Here is a 15,290-nt window from a genome sequence, read left to right as displayed (position 1 = left end):
ATTCAGCACAACATTTCATCCAACAGTCACTCTTTAAGCACAACATTCAATCATGCATCTAATAACACATAAGCAAGTAATAATACGCTTTCTATCGTAATAACGATTTACTTATGAGTTGTGTACCAATACAAGGTCTTGTATAACCCCCCTTACCTTTATCGTTTACCAATTGAAGATCTTGTAGGTCTGAGATAGCTCCATTAGCATCATTGATTATGCTTGGGTTACGATAGGCTAATCAAGGCATTAAATCATTCGTTATTATTATTATTAATATTAATATTAATATTAATATTAATATTAATATTAATATTAATATTAATATTAATATTAATATTAATATTAATATTAATATTAATATTATTATTATTATTATTATTATTATTATTATTATTATTATTATTATTAGGTCACTAAACTATTAAACTAGTATCACTCTATCTTAATCTTGGTCTCAACTAACTAGGGTGTGATCTTTATATCCTTTTGTCCACTAATCTGACCTAATCATTTTTGAGTCATTAAACTATCCACTTAGGTTAATTATTAATCCAAAATACTACAACTTAATTATTTAGTCATATTATGCAAACAAATTTCATTATTTAATAGCTAAATTCTTTGGTTCTTTCTACATTATCATCTATGATCTCATTACTCCTATCCTATCATGAATCTCTGTCCTCATTGTTCCTAAGTCATTAGTCTACTAATCTAATCTTAAGCTAAAATATTTTTATTTAATTATTTCACTTACCTAAGCCATATTATGCAAATTAAATTAATAACTAGGCTATGACTTCTAAGTCCATACCTGCTCATTGTTCTAATGGTTTTAGGTTCTGTTAAGCACACTTTACTGTTCTCAGCTTATGCTTAGGTTCAGAATCATTTATTTTAAGCACTTAATTCAAAGTCTACTTGCAAACTAAGAAATCTATAACTGAGCCTAAAACTAACATCTAATATTCCATTCCAATAGTTTTCTACCTCCTGAGTTCAATGGAATCATCAATTTTAGCTTCTGGGCACTCTAACAGTGCCAATTTGCGATTCCAAAGGCTGCCCGCGAGGTGAAATTGGGGCTTTCCTCTTCAGGGCTCAACTACTACAATTAGCTATCCTAAAAGCTCCTATGACCTTCCAGAAGCATAACCCAATTTTGTTTGCGTGCCAATTCACTCTCAGAAGCTCAACCCGATAGCTTCTTCGAGCTTCAAAGATCATGGATTGGTTCTCTTGATTCCTAATGATTCGTGGCTTAAAACTAGTCTAAAGCTTCCTAACTATGTCCTAACATGCTTAAGGGATCCATTTGGAGTGAAAAGGAGCCAAAACGAGCAAGTTTCAGAAGCTTACTCGCCGGAGACGATGAGGCTCGCCGGAGAAGATGATCGGAGGGTCGTGAAATGTCACCGCCGTGCTATTCCAAGTACCGGAACTTGATCTACAGGTCGTGGGGAGTTGAATGGTGATCGTGGGTGTGGCTGAAGTGCTCGGAGATGGGAGAAAGGGTGAGTTATAGGTCGAGGGTTCGCTAGAGCTTTGCCGGAGATGGTGGAGTCGTGGTTTCTCGACCAAATCTTGACCAAGACTAGTCGATTCTCTTCCTCTCCTCTCCAGGAACTCAATGGAACAAAAATGGGAACCTAACTCTCTCTGGTTTGAGAGATTCGAAGAGGGGAAGTTTTAGACCTTCCTCTCGGTCTCACTCTCGTTCTGGGCTCTCTGGGCACTCTCTGAAGGTTCTAGGGCACTCACTGGGTAGCTAGGGTTGCGTGGAGTCGAATGGTACCCTTTATATAAGTTGTAGAGTGATTAAATTGCTAAACCAAGCTTAAACTTAATCAAAGTTGCACCACCAATGGCTCTTCATGCATGGGGTTTATCCTAGGGCTTGAGGTTGCGTGGCTGCGGCCTGGGAAGGGTCAGAAGTGAAGGATCACGCGCTTACCACTACGCCAAAACCAATTGGTGTTAGTGAGGGCGCAACGTTATTTCCTTATAGCGTAACAGACAGCGCCCTGTTTCGAACGCTACCTAGCAGGCAGGATGCTGGCCCACCTGGACCCAACAAGAAGCAATCAGAAGTGAGGTTTGCATGGTGTAATGGCTGATTGCATGCCTAGGTCATTTGCACACAAATACTAGGGCACCGCTTGGTCGATTTCTTTATCATTTTCTATGTCGGGACAAAATCGATGCAATATTATACTAGTTCAGGTTTGTTAGTGCTAAATTAGAGTGTATTTCCCTTCTCAAGGTTCAATATCATCTCTTTAGACTGATTAAGGTATCACTCTGTTAGCTTGATTCGGGTTTCGATCACTCTGAGACAATGTATCTATCATTGCCAAGAGATGTGACCAGATCATTTATTTAGCCTATCCTACCTCTATCTCGAGTTCATCCTCTTTTTGGGGTTATTATGACCATGTCTTTGGTACTTCTACTGCCGGGTCGATTTAAAGTCGATTGACCGACGTCTCGATTTATGTGCAAACAAGTACTATCATAAAATATTCACGCATACACACACACACACACACACACACACACACACACATATATATATATATATATATATATATTATACGTATATTATATAGTATAGTTATACTATTAGCGAATATTCACCTATTCCAACTCTCTAGGGTTTCGCGTTGCCTATGAGGTCTTTACCTGATTGGTGGGATGTTACATAAACTTGTGAGAGAAAAGCAAAGTGAGATAGAACAAGTTGTCTCTCAGAATGAAAGGCTGAAAGAGCTCAGCACAAAGCTTAAGGAAGATCTGGAGGAATGGCAAAGTAAGTTTAATAATGCTGATGTTATGGAAAAGACTAATCTAATGTTGATTAATGCAGGAATTTAAGAGGAAGTGGCAACTCTGACAAGAAATCCTGAAGCTACTCACAAATTTGTTAGAATGCTAAACAGTGGCTCTGATATGCTTGATGAAATTCTGAAAGAAACCAGCAAGCAAGGAGGGAGTTTGAAGGGAATTGGCTTTGACTACAGGACAGCTAACAAAGAAGATCAGAAAGGATCAAAGAAATTTGTTTCTGCTACAAAACAAACTGAATTCAAGAAGCCCAGGAATTATCAGTTGTCAGACCCATTGCCACGACATGTGCCTCAGCATGTGAATCCTCAGCTTAAGTTTGGCAAAACTGTGCCTTGGAAGTGTCAGTACTGTGGTAGGAATGGTCACATAAAGCCCTACTGCTTCAAGTTATATGGCTATCCTCAGATGCACAATAATATCAAGTCTACAAAGCCTATTCAAATGAGGAAGCAATGGAAGCCCAAGGGTGAAATCAAATGTCAGGTAGCCTACACATCTTTCAGAGCATCATCAAAGGAAGACTGGTATTTTGATAGTGGCTGCTCAAAGCACATGACAGGGAATAAGAGCTTTTTACAAGACATCATAAGTCACTCAATCAACTATGTTACTTTTGGAGATGGAGCTAAAGGAAAAATCAAGGGAGTAGGAAAGCTTGTTAGCATAGAATCTCCTAACTTGAATAATGTGTAACTTGTCAATGGTTTAACTGCCAACCTGGTCAGCATAAGCCAACTGTGTGATCAAGGGTATGATGTGAAGTTCAATAAGTTAGAATGTGTTGTGACCACTGATGATGACAAAGTTGTGATGAGAGGGGTCAGATCAAAAGACAACTGTTATCTGTGGACATGAGAAGAAAAAGCTCATGTTTCTAGATGTTTGTTAACCAAAGAAGATGAGGTAAATGTATGGAACCAAAGACTAGGACATCTCAACTACAGGAGCATGCAAAAGGTTATTTTTGATGAAGCAATAAGAGGCCTGCCTAATTTAAACTTGGGAGAAGGAAAGCTTTGTGGAGAATGTCAGATTGGTAAACAAACCAAAGTGTCACACAAGATGCTCCATCATCAGACCACGACAAAGGTTCTGGAATTGCTTCACATGGATCTCATGGGTCCCATGCAAGTTGAAAGCTTGGGAGGAAAAAAGGTATGTGTTTGTCTGTGTAGATGACTTTTAAAGGTATACATGGGTTGAATTTATTAGAGAAAAATCAGAGACATTTGAAATATTCAAGAACCTATGTTTGAGACTTCAGAATGAGAAGGATTGTGTGATTGTGAGAATCAGAAGTGATCATGGAAGGGAGTTTGAGAATTCTAAGTTCTTGGAGTTCTGTGGAACAGAAGGTATTAGTCACGAGTTTTCTGCCCCCATCACTCCACTGCAGAATGGAGTTGTTGAAAGAAAAAATAGAACTCTCCAGGAATCATCTAGAGTAATGTTACATGCTAAGAAGATTCCACACCAGTTTTGGGCTGAAGCTATGAGTACTGCCTGTTATATTCACAATAGAGTCACCATCAGGGCAGGGACATCCTCTACTCAGTATGAGCTATGGAAAGAAAGAAAACCTTCTGTAAAATACTTTCACATATTTGGAAGTAAATGCTATACTCTTGCAGATCGTGATCACAGGAGGAAGCTTTATCCAAGAAGTGATGAAGGGATTTTCATGGGTATTCTATGAACAGCAAAGCTTATAGAGTTTTTAATTCTTGCACAAGGACCATGATGGAATCTGTGAATGTGATTGTGGATGATGAAGCAAGCAAGAAGGAAGAAGCAAATTTGAATGAAGATGATGATGGTGCAGATGTTCCAGCCGATGCTCCAACAACCATCCTCGACAATGATTCAGAGACAAGTGCTAATGAAAAAGACGACAAAGATACCCCATCAAATAAAGCTCCATCAATTAGAGTTCAGAAGAATCACCCTCAAGAAAACATCATTGGTAATCTTCAAGAAGGGGTGACTACCAGATCCAGAAGTCTTATTGCTCATGGTTGTTTCATCTCTAAGATAGAACCCAAGAATGTCAATGAAGCTCTCACTAATGAATACTGGATAAATGCCATGCAAGAGGAGCTAGAGCAGTTCAGGAGAAATGAAGTGTGGAAATTAGTGCCTAGACCAGAAGAAGTAAACATCATTGGCACTAAGTGGATCTTCAAGAATAAATCAGATGAAACTGGAACAGTCACAAGGAATAAAGCAAGGCTAGTTGCTCAAGGATATACTCATATAGAAGGCGTTGATTTTGATGAGACCTTTGCTCCAGTAGCTATACTAGAATCTATAAGACTCTTGTTAGGTGTTGCTTGTCTTTTGCAGTTCAGACTCTATCAGATGGATGTGAAGAGTGCTTTTCTGAATGACTATTTGAGTGAAGAGGTTTATGTTGAGAAACCTAAAGGATTTATAGATCCACATCATCCAGATCATGTGTACAAACTGAGGAAAGCCTTGTATGGTTTGAAGCAAGCACCTAGGGCTTGTTATGAAAGGTTAACTGAGTTCCTTGTTTGCAATGGTTACTGTAAGGGAGGAATTGATAAAACTCTGTTTGTGAAGAATGACAAAGGAAAGCTCATGATAGCATAGATTTATGTGGATGACATTGTTTTTGGAGGAATGTCGAACTCGATGGTGGAGCGATTCGTCCAACAAATGAAATCTGAATTTGAGATGAGCTTAGTTGGTGAATTTAATTGTTTCCTAGGGCTACAAGTCAAACAAATGGAGGATTCTACGTTCATATCACAGAGTAAGTATGCTAAAGGATTAGTCAAGAAGTTTGGTCTTGAAAAGGCTGGTCACAAGAGAACTCCTGCTGCTACACATATGAAACTATCCAAGGATGATCAAGGAGAAGATGTTGATCAAAGTCTCGATAGAAGCATGATTGGAAGCTTGTTGTATCTTACTGCTAGCAGACCAGACATCACCTTTGCTGTTGGTGTATGTGCTAGATATCAAGCAGCTCCTAAGTTGGATTCTGTGATGCAGATTGGGCAGGTAGTGCAGATGATAGAAAGAGCACATCTGGTGGATGTTTGTTCCTAGGGAATAATTTGATTTCATGGTTTAGCAAGAAGCAGAATTGTGTCTCATTGTCTACATCTGAAGTAGAGTATATTGCAGCAGGAAGTAGTTGTACTCAACTCATGTGGATGAAGCAAATGCTGAAGGAGTATGATGTTGAATAGGATGTCATGACATTGTACTTCGACAATCTTAGTGCAATCAACATTTCCAAGAATCCCATACAACATAGCAGGACCAAGCATATTGATATTAGACATCATTTTATTAGAGACTTGGTGGAGGATAAAATTGTCAATTTGGAGCATGTTACAATTAACAAGCAGTTAGCTGATATTTTCACAAAACCCCTTGATGCAATTACCTTTGAAAAATTAAGAGGAAATCTAGGGATTTGTTTTTTTGATGCATAGCAATTAGCGTGCCCTAATGTGTCAACGACTAGTTTATTTTTGGTCATCATTAACTGTCATTGTGACATCAGCAGAGAGAAGGTTGCTTTATGGTTCACTTGCCCTATAACTACCTCCAACGAAAAAATTGTGTTCTCTCAACCGCTTGTGCATCTATCTTCTTCAAGACTCATCATCTCTCATTTGCAATGCTTCTTCATTGTTCCGTGCTCTGTTTGTGTTTGTTCTCAGTTCATCATGTCTCAAAGTCCAAGAAAGAATGATTCTGTCAAGACAAAGGTAGAAAGAACGGCTAAAGGAGTCAAATGCATGGGTTTGAAGAGTGGCTCTTCTCAACCATCTTCTGTGTCAAAGAAAGCTCCCAAGAAGATGAGATCAAGAAAACCAACATGTAAGGTCTACAGGTCACAGGTTCAGAACAGAGATCCCACAAATATTCCTCTCTGTGAGGATGTTCCTGATGAAGAGGAAATCAATGATGAAGATTCTCCTGTGAAATCGCCCCCTGATGTTGTGCCTGATGTTGAGACATTTGGGTCTATGGAATATTTCTGCTAAAGAAAATCCTGGAAAGGATTCCACTTCTCATGAAGATTCAGGAGATGCTACCCAACCTGATATCTCTGTATCATCCTCTTCAAAGGATGTTGATCCAAAGAATGGTAACTCTGAGGATACCAATTCTAAAGAGCCAATCCAGACTCCAGCCCCTATTCAGAACATCTCTAATGATGATTCTGATGATGTTCCTCTGACTGAGTCCTTTGCTGATAGTGTTGTTGCGAGGATGAAGAAGAAAAGAAGGGTTTCTTCTCCTGAAGTCACTCCTACTCCATCAAAGAGATCAGAGTCTTCACCTATAACCTACAAGTCACGACAGGCCAGTGTGAAGGGTAAGGGAAAGCAAAAGGAAGAAAAGACTCCAAGTGATAAGAAGAAGAGGAAAATTCCAGTTGATGTTGAAGACTCTGAGTCAGATGTTGAAGTTGATGTCTAGGACATTCGACCCTCTGAGAAAAAGAAATTTTCTTGTAAGCGTATTCCTCAAAATGTTCCTAATGTTCCTATTGATAGAGTGTCTTTTCATTTAGAAGAGAATGTTCAGAAGTGGAAGTTTGTTTGCAAGAGAAGAATGGCCAAGGAAAGGGAAGTTGGTTCTGATGTTCTTGAGTGTAAGGATGTTATTGGTCTTATTGAGAAGGCCGGTCTGATGAAGACAATTCAAAATGTTGGAAGGTGCTATGAGAAGCTTGTGAGAGAGTTCTTGGTGAATCTCTCTGTTGATGTTGGACTTCCTGATAGTGATGAATTCAGGAAAGTTTTTGTGAGGGCTGAATGTGTTGTGTTCTCACCTGTTGTGATCAATCAAGCACTTGGAAGAAGTACTATTGAATTTGCTGATGAAGAAGTGTCCATGGATGATGTTGCCAAGGAACTTACTGCTGGTTATGTGAAGAAGTGGCCCAGCAAGAAGCTGTTGTCCATTGGAAATCTTAGTGTGAAGTATGCAATCCTTAACAGGATTGGTGCTTTGAATTGGGTTCCTACACAAAATACCTCTGGTGTTTCTGCAACCCTTGCCAAATTGATCTATAGGATTGACAAGTCTATTGCTTTTGATTTTGGAACCTTTGTGTTTGAGCAGACATTGAAGCATGCTGATACTTATGCTGTGAAGTTGCCTGCTTCATTTCCTTCACTTCTTACTGAGATCATTCTAAAGCAACATCCTCAGATTCTCAGGGCTGATGAAATGGCTATGTCTCGTGGAGTTCCAATCACCTTGGATCAACGTTTGTTTATGGAGCCACATGTCATAGACATTGCCATGCTAACCAGCAGGACACCTGCCCCTCCTGTGACTGAATCTGGCACTCAGGCCATAATTGCTGAATTACAGGAAGTCTCCAAGGCTTTGCAGGAGACAATGACGGTGAGGACTGCCAGGAAGCTCAAGTTTGATGCTTTGCTACTCAAGCTACAAGAAGAAGAACGCCAAGGTGGTGAGCAAAGTGCTGCTGCTACAGCTGCTCAGGATGAGAGCAATGAAGAGGAGGAAGGATCTGACGAGAGTGCAGAGGAAAGTGCAGAAGTGTCTGGAGAGGACTCCAGTTCTGAAGACTAGCGTGTTATGTTCTTTTGCTATTTTCTTTTGTTTTTGGATGTATTTGTGCCTCTTTACAAAATTTGTGCTAAAAAAGGGGAGTAGTTTGTACTTTGAAGAATTCTATTTGCTATGGCTTGTAATAATTTGTACTGCTACTGAGAAGACCTTTGGTGCTACTGAGAAGACAATGTGTTTTGCTAGTGTTAGCTTTGATCTGTTTACTTTGAAGACAAGTTCAAGACAATGGCTATGTTTGTTTCAAGTTGCATCTTCTGGTTTTATGTGGTTAGCTTTTGTGCAAGTAACTTCTGATAGTGTTTTCTGGTTTGTTGAAGTTCAAGCTGATCAACTGTGAAGTCATCATATGCTAAGGATTGATAGTACTTCTGTTTGTGCATTTTTGCTGCTAAGTGTTTTGTTCCAACTATGTTAGTTGTTGGTATGGATGCATCATGTGAGGGGGAGCAATGCTTAAGAGGGAGAATTGATTCTCTATTTTTATCCTCTCTGGGTGTGAGTTGTTTTAGACAAAATTTGACAAAGGGGGAGATTGTTGGAACATGTTGCCTTGCATTTTGTCAAAACAACCGATTGTCGAAGCAGATGTCGTGGCATCCGATTCTGCAAAGCTAGGGCATCAGTCCTCAGCTTGTGTTTCTGTTGTGGGCCCTCTGATGATTTACTAAAGATATGTTTTTTATTACTTGAGGAGCAAGTAGCTATTCCAGAAGGGTTTTATTTATGGGTTGTTATTTGTTGAGACAATCTTTGATAAAAGATTGGTTTCTATCTTTACTTGTGCAATAAGTAAACAAAATCTATCAAGATTGCGTTTTGAATTGTTGTTGCTACAATCTGTTACTTCAGCCCATGCTAACCCTAGAGCCCATGCTACCGCTGCTGAAGTCTATAAAAGGATGAAGACCTAAAACAGGAAGACGACCGAAGCTATTGAGAGAGATCAAGTGTTTTAGGATTTGTGAGTGTGCTTTGTCCTTTGTTAGTTGTGAATCCTCTTTGCTCACTGATTCTATAAAGCAAAGAAGGGTTCTGTGTGTTTGATTGCTTTCAAACTCTGATTGTTTATTGTGTTCACCAATCACTGTGGCAGTGATTGAGACAAAGTGAGAGGGGCTCTCATACTTAGGTTGAGATTCTAAGTAGAAATACACTGGGTAGATTAGGAGGTGAACTATGAATTGTTATGTTCATGAGTGTCTGTAATTCCTGAATCTTGAGATAGTGGATTTCCTTTCTTTGGGTGCAAACCCTCCAGACGTAGGTGAAAGTCTTTCACTGAACTGGGTTAACAATTCTTGTGTTTTGTTGTTTCTGGTTTAAGTTATGTTTTACTGTTAAGCGATTGTCGAACCTATTGTCCTAGCATCGTGCAGGACATTTGTACTACAGGGAACCTGAATTACAACTTGAACTAATCAAATGCTGGGTGATTGTCCGGTGGAGGATCTATGATTCAAACTCACGATTGTGAGTTGAGTTTCTACTCAAAGACTTGAATAATTAATTGACTTCATCTCTTGTAACCGATGAAGGTATGCTGCACTTGACTATTATAACCTGAAGGCTAACGTTTCTCTCATCTCATAATTCAATCTTTATTTTCCTACTTGATAATCAGTTAACCAAACCCCCTTTTTATTTGCTTTCGTCTCTAAATTCAGTTTATAATTCTCTTTAGTCTGGGTAAGAACGATCCTGGTGTTACCCCTTGTACTGCACTAATCAATTTATATGCAGGATTACTTTGACACGCACCCGCGACAGTGCATTCGTCAATGTGAGTATCCAGGGGTTTCTTCACAAGATTCCAAACGTCATTTTTGGTGAATTGATTCAGTTCTTCTTCCATAGCTAGAATCCAGTCTTTTTCTTGAAGAGCTTGATCAATAGAAGTTGGTTCGATCAGAGAGACTAAACCCTTTAGGCTCAAGAGAGTCTCTTCAAAAGGTTTGAAGGCAGATCTTGTTCTGACTGGTTCATATTTGTTTCCCAGAATCAATTCTTCAAGGTGAGAAGCTATCACTCGGCTATTCTTCTGACGTGGTGGATCAGAAGTTGGAGCAGCATCTTTCTGAAGTATTTGCTTCTGGATTAGCACCCTCTGAATCGTTGCCTTGATCTGAAATTTTTATGCTCATATCTGCAAACTTTTCAGCTAGCTTTGACTTGTCAGAGTCAAGCTTGTCATCAAATCTAACATGAATAGATTCTTCAATAGTTCTAGATTCAATGTTATAAACTCTAAAACATTTAGAACGTTCAGAATATCCTAGCAGATAGAATTTCAAAGACTTAGAATCAAACTTACGCAATATATCCTTAGTATTTAACATATAGAAAATGAAACCAAAAGGATGAAAGTAAGAAATGTTGAGATTTGTATTCTTCCACAATTCATAAGGAGTCTTATTCAGAATTTGTCTTATGAAGATTCTGTTCTGAATATAACATGTTGTGTTTACTGCCTCAACCCAGAAGTGCTTTGCCATGTCAGTTTCTTGGATCATGGTTCTCGCCATCTCTTGAAGAGTTCTGTTCTTCCTTTCCACAACATCATTCTGATGAGGAGTTCTAGGACAAGAGAAATCATGTGATATCCCATAGGTATCAAAGATGTTCTCAAACTCCTCATTCTCAAACTCTCCACCATGATCACTCCTGACACGGACAATTCTGCAACCCTTCTCGTTTTGCACTTGGGCAATAAAGGTAGAGAACACAGAATGTGACTCATCCTTGCGTCTTAAGAATTTTGCCCATGTCCAACGGCTAAAGTCGTCAATTATGACCATCCCATATTTCTTCCCACCTATAGCCTCAGTTTTCAGCGGTCCAAATAGGTCAATATGCAGAAGTTCCAACGGCCTTGAGGTGGAAACAATATTCTTTGCCTTGAAAAGGACTTTTGTAAATTTTCCTTTCTGACATGCTTCGCAAAGAGCATCTGAAGAATACTTAAGAGTAGGTAAGCCCCTGACAAGGTAAAGCTTACTTAGCTGAGAAATCTTTCTCATGCTAGCATGCCCTGACCGTCTATGCCATACCCATTGCTCCTCGTTAACAGAAAGAAGGCAGTTTACTTTCTGAGTTTCCAACTCAGATAATCTGATCTTGTAGATGTTGTTCCGCCACTTGCTCTTAAACATAACAGAGCCATCGATCTGACTTACAATCATGCAAGACTTTTGATTGAAAATAATGTCATAACCCTTGTCAGCTAATTGACTTATTGACAATAAATTGTGCATTAAACCGTCAACTAATAAAACATTATCAACGCATGAACTCTTACCAACACCTATGGTTCCAGAACCAACAATCTTACCCTTCTCGTTGCCTCCAAAACCAACTTCACCTCCAAGCTTAAGTTTTAGGTCATGGAACCAACGTCATGTGACGCGAGCATCCACTGTCCAGATACCATGATTGGAGTTTCAATGGAGCTATCAAGGATATCTGCAACATATATAATATTTTCCTTAGGTACCCACTTTCAGGGTCCTTTCTTGTTAGTTACCCCAAAAGTTCTGACAACTTTGAGTCTTTCAACAAGATAATGCAAAGGAATCTGAGCATGATATTTTGACATAGAAAATGTTCCTTTCATAATAGATAAAGAGACTTCAGAAGATAAGGGTTCAGGTATTATGGTGCCAGAAGGAACAAAATGTTCATAAAGAGATTTAGGCTTAGGCATAGGAGGCTCACTTCTACTGGGTCTAGAATAGCCAATATCATTCCTTCCATTTCTGCAAACGCCATAGATCATTGAAGCCATTAAGCTTCCATCTACGGTTTTAGCTAGGAACCTCTGAAAAGATTTTTCATATTTGGTTTCATTTTTATCATCAGAGGTACTAGATGCAATAACTTCTTCTAACTTGGAAATTTGATTTTTAAGAACAGAGTTAGAGTTAACCAGAGAGAAGTTGTTTCAATTTCATTCTGAAATGGTTTTCTCATATCTATTAGAGACTTTAGAAGCAGCAAGAAAATCCTTTTTCAACTGTTTATGCTTAGTCAAAAGAGAATCATGTTTACTCATAATTTCAGCTAAAGCAGATTTAAGTTCAGACAATGAGAAAGATGCGAATACCTCATTTTCATATTCAGAGTCTGACTCAGCTTCTGATGTTGGATCAGCGTGTGATTCAGCTTTTGACTCTGCTTTCTTGTCTTTGACAATGGCCATGAGTCCTTCAACAACTTCACCATCAGAGTCCACTTCTTCTGAGTCTGAATCATCAAGAGTTACGATGAGAACTTTCCTAGCTTTGAAGTGTTTCTTAAGCTTCTTGTCTTTCTTCAACTTAGGACAATCACTCTTGTAATGTCCTAGCTCCTTTCATTCAAAGCATGTAACATCTTTAGGTGATGATTTGCGTTGACCCCGATGAAGACTCTTGTTTTCCTTTGGCTTTTGATGATCCTTTGTATTTTCTTTGCCTGTGCTTCCAAAGGTGATTGATCCTTTGAGAAATCAATGAAAGTTCATCTTCATCAGAATCTTCAGACGATTCTTCTGAAACTTGTTCAGCTTGAAGCGCCTTGGCCTTCTCAGAATTTGACTTTAGAGCTATGGATTTCTGCTTCCTCTAAGCTACATGATCAGCTCGATCTATTTCATGACTCTTCAAAATACTGATAAGTTCTTCCAAACTCATCTTGTTGATGTCTTTAGACATTTTCAAGGAAGTCACCAAGGGCATCCACTTCTCAGAAAGACCTCTGAGAATCCTCTTTAGGTGGTCAGCAGTGGTGTAGCCTTTGTCAAGCACTCTAATTCCAGCAATGATCATATGGAATTTGGAAAACATAAAACTTACTGATTCTTCAGGTTCCATCATGAAGGCTTCATACTTTTTGATCAAGGACAACGGCTTTGTCTCCTTGACTTCTTCATTTCCTTCATGAGACATCTTTAAAGAATCAAAGATGGTCTTTGCAGAATCACGGTCAGTGATCATCTCATATTCTTCATATGTGATAGCATTCAGCAAGATGGTTCTTGCTCTTGGAATCTTCACTCCATCTTCATCAACTGGACGAGTGTAGCCATCAACAACATGATACCAGAGATCAACATCAAAGCCAAGAAAGAAACTTTCGATTCTATCTTTCCAGTAGTCAAACTTTTCTCCATCGAAGATAAGTGGTTTAGCGCTGTAGTGATCTTTTTGAGCATCGTTGGTGGTGGTTGCCATTTGAGCTTTTCACACCGGTCCGGATCTCTGAACACTGTTAAGTGTGGTAATCAGAACTTACGCTCTGATACCAATTGAAGGTATGAAAAACATTAGAAAGGGGGGGTTTGAATAGGGTATTGAACTTTTTAAAACTTTCCCTTTAAGATTTGTGAGAATCTTTCGGAGTAAGGAACACAAAATGTAAAAGATAAGGGATAGAGAAAATCACACAAATGATTTTATCCTGGTTCACTTGATGAATCACTCAAGCTAATACAGTCCACCCGTTAAGATGATTTCTTTCTTCTTTGAATGAAGGCAATCCACTATTCAAAGATTGTTACAACTGCACTAGCACACCTTGCTCAGTGACTAACAACCTATGAACTAGCAACACTAAGACAACCTTGTCTTAGTTTTCTCAAGAATACTGACCTCACTAGTCTCTCAAGAACAATACAAACAAAGTTTGTTAAGGTTTGGTTTACAAAGAGATGCTTCTGAATAAGCAAAGGTAAACACAATAAGAACAATGAAGAAATATTGCTAAGGTATTCGCTTGAAGGTTTTTCACTTGTATGCAAAATAGTTTCTTAGCTAATTTCTTCTATCTTCAGCCTTTAAATACTCCAAGGTGTAGAGGTTGTTTGCGTTGAAAGAATATATTTGTTGGAGGGCAGTGCTAGGATTTCTAGAGTCTGCTATGGCTGAACGTCGTAGGTAAGGCGGTCAGAATAGTACACTTGCTTTTGTACGAATGACAATGACATTGCCTTAGCCTAGTTGACTTCTGATCTTTGGCGACGCTTCATATTAGAACTTGTGAAGCAAGGAGATCAGAGTCAGAGTGAAGCTTGGATTCTCTGACCTTCAGAACTTCTGGTCTTCAGAGTATGAAGTTGTTTGGTCTTCGATGCCAGCTTTCACTTGGACTTCAGAGTCTTCAAGTCTTCAGCTTCTGGACCGTTCACTCAGAACATCTGGCCTTCAGAGCTTCAGTGGTTGAGTCTGTTAGAGTCCACATCAGAGCTTTAATCTTCAGAGTATCTGAAGCGTTTGCTGTTTAGAATAACGTAGTGATTGCAGAAGCGTTCATGTTTTGATATATATACGTCTGTGAATCAAAGTCAGAGTCTGTTTATCACAACTTAAAAGACAAACGTTAGAGTACCATAATTGTTCATACACAATAATAAACTTGTGATCATCAAAACATAGAGTTGTACCACCTGACCAAATCTTGGTCTTACATCATCCAGCCCAATAAACAAGGTAACAATAGAATCTCCAAAAGGCTCAAAAGGGTCGACTAGGGACAAAGATGTTATAAAACAAATTCTGAAGTCCAAGAAAACCTACCAGTCTCAAAAATGCAAGTCTTCTAAAGCTACTCTCGTGTACAAAATGAAATCAACATAGAACCAAGAAGTGCAAGTGAGTCAGGATCCTCGAGGGAAATATATAGTGAATGGTCAAAGATAGACCCTTGTGGACTCACATCAACTCTATCCTCAAGACAACACTTAGAAGACTGAAGTCTCTCCCTCTCTTTCCCAAACATACAATCAGTCCCCAAAAGAAAGCACAAAGTATCCACCTAAAAACATTTTCAAAACCATCATGTGAGTGAGTAAATGGCATAAAGGCCAAGGTATAAAA

This window comes from Lotus japonicus, chromosome 6 (assembly GCF_012489685.1).
Source record: "Lotus japonicus ecotype B-129 chromosome 6, LjGifu_v1.2".
NCBI classification, from domain to species: domain Eukaryota; kingdom Viridiplantae; phylum Streptophyta; class Magnoliopsida; order Fabales; family Fabaceae; genus Lotus; species Lotus japonicus.
This window is presented reverse-complemented; position numbering follows the sequence as displayed.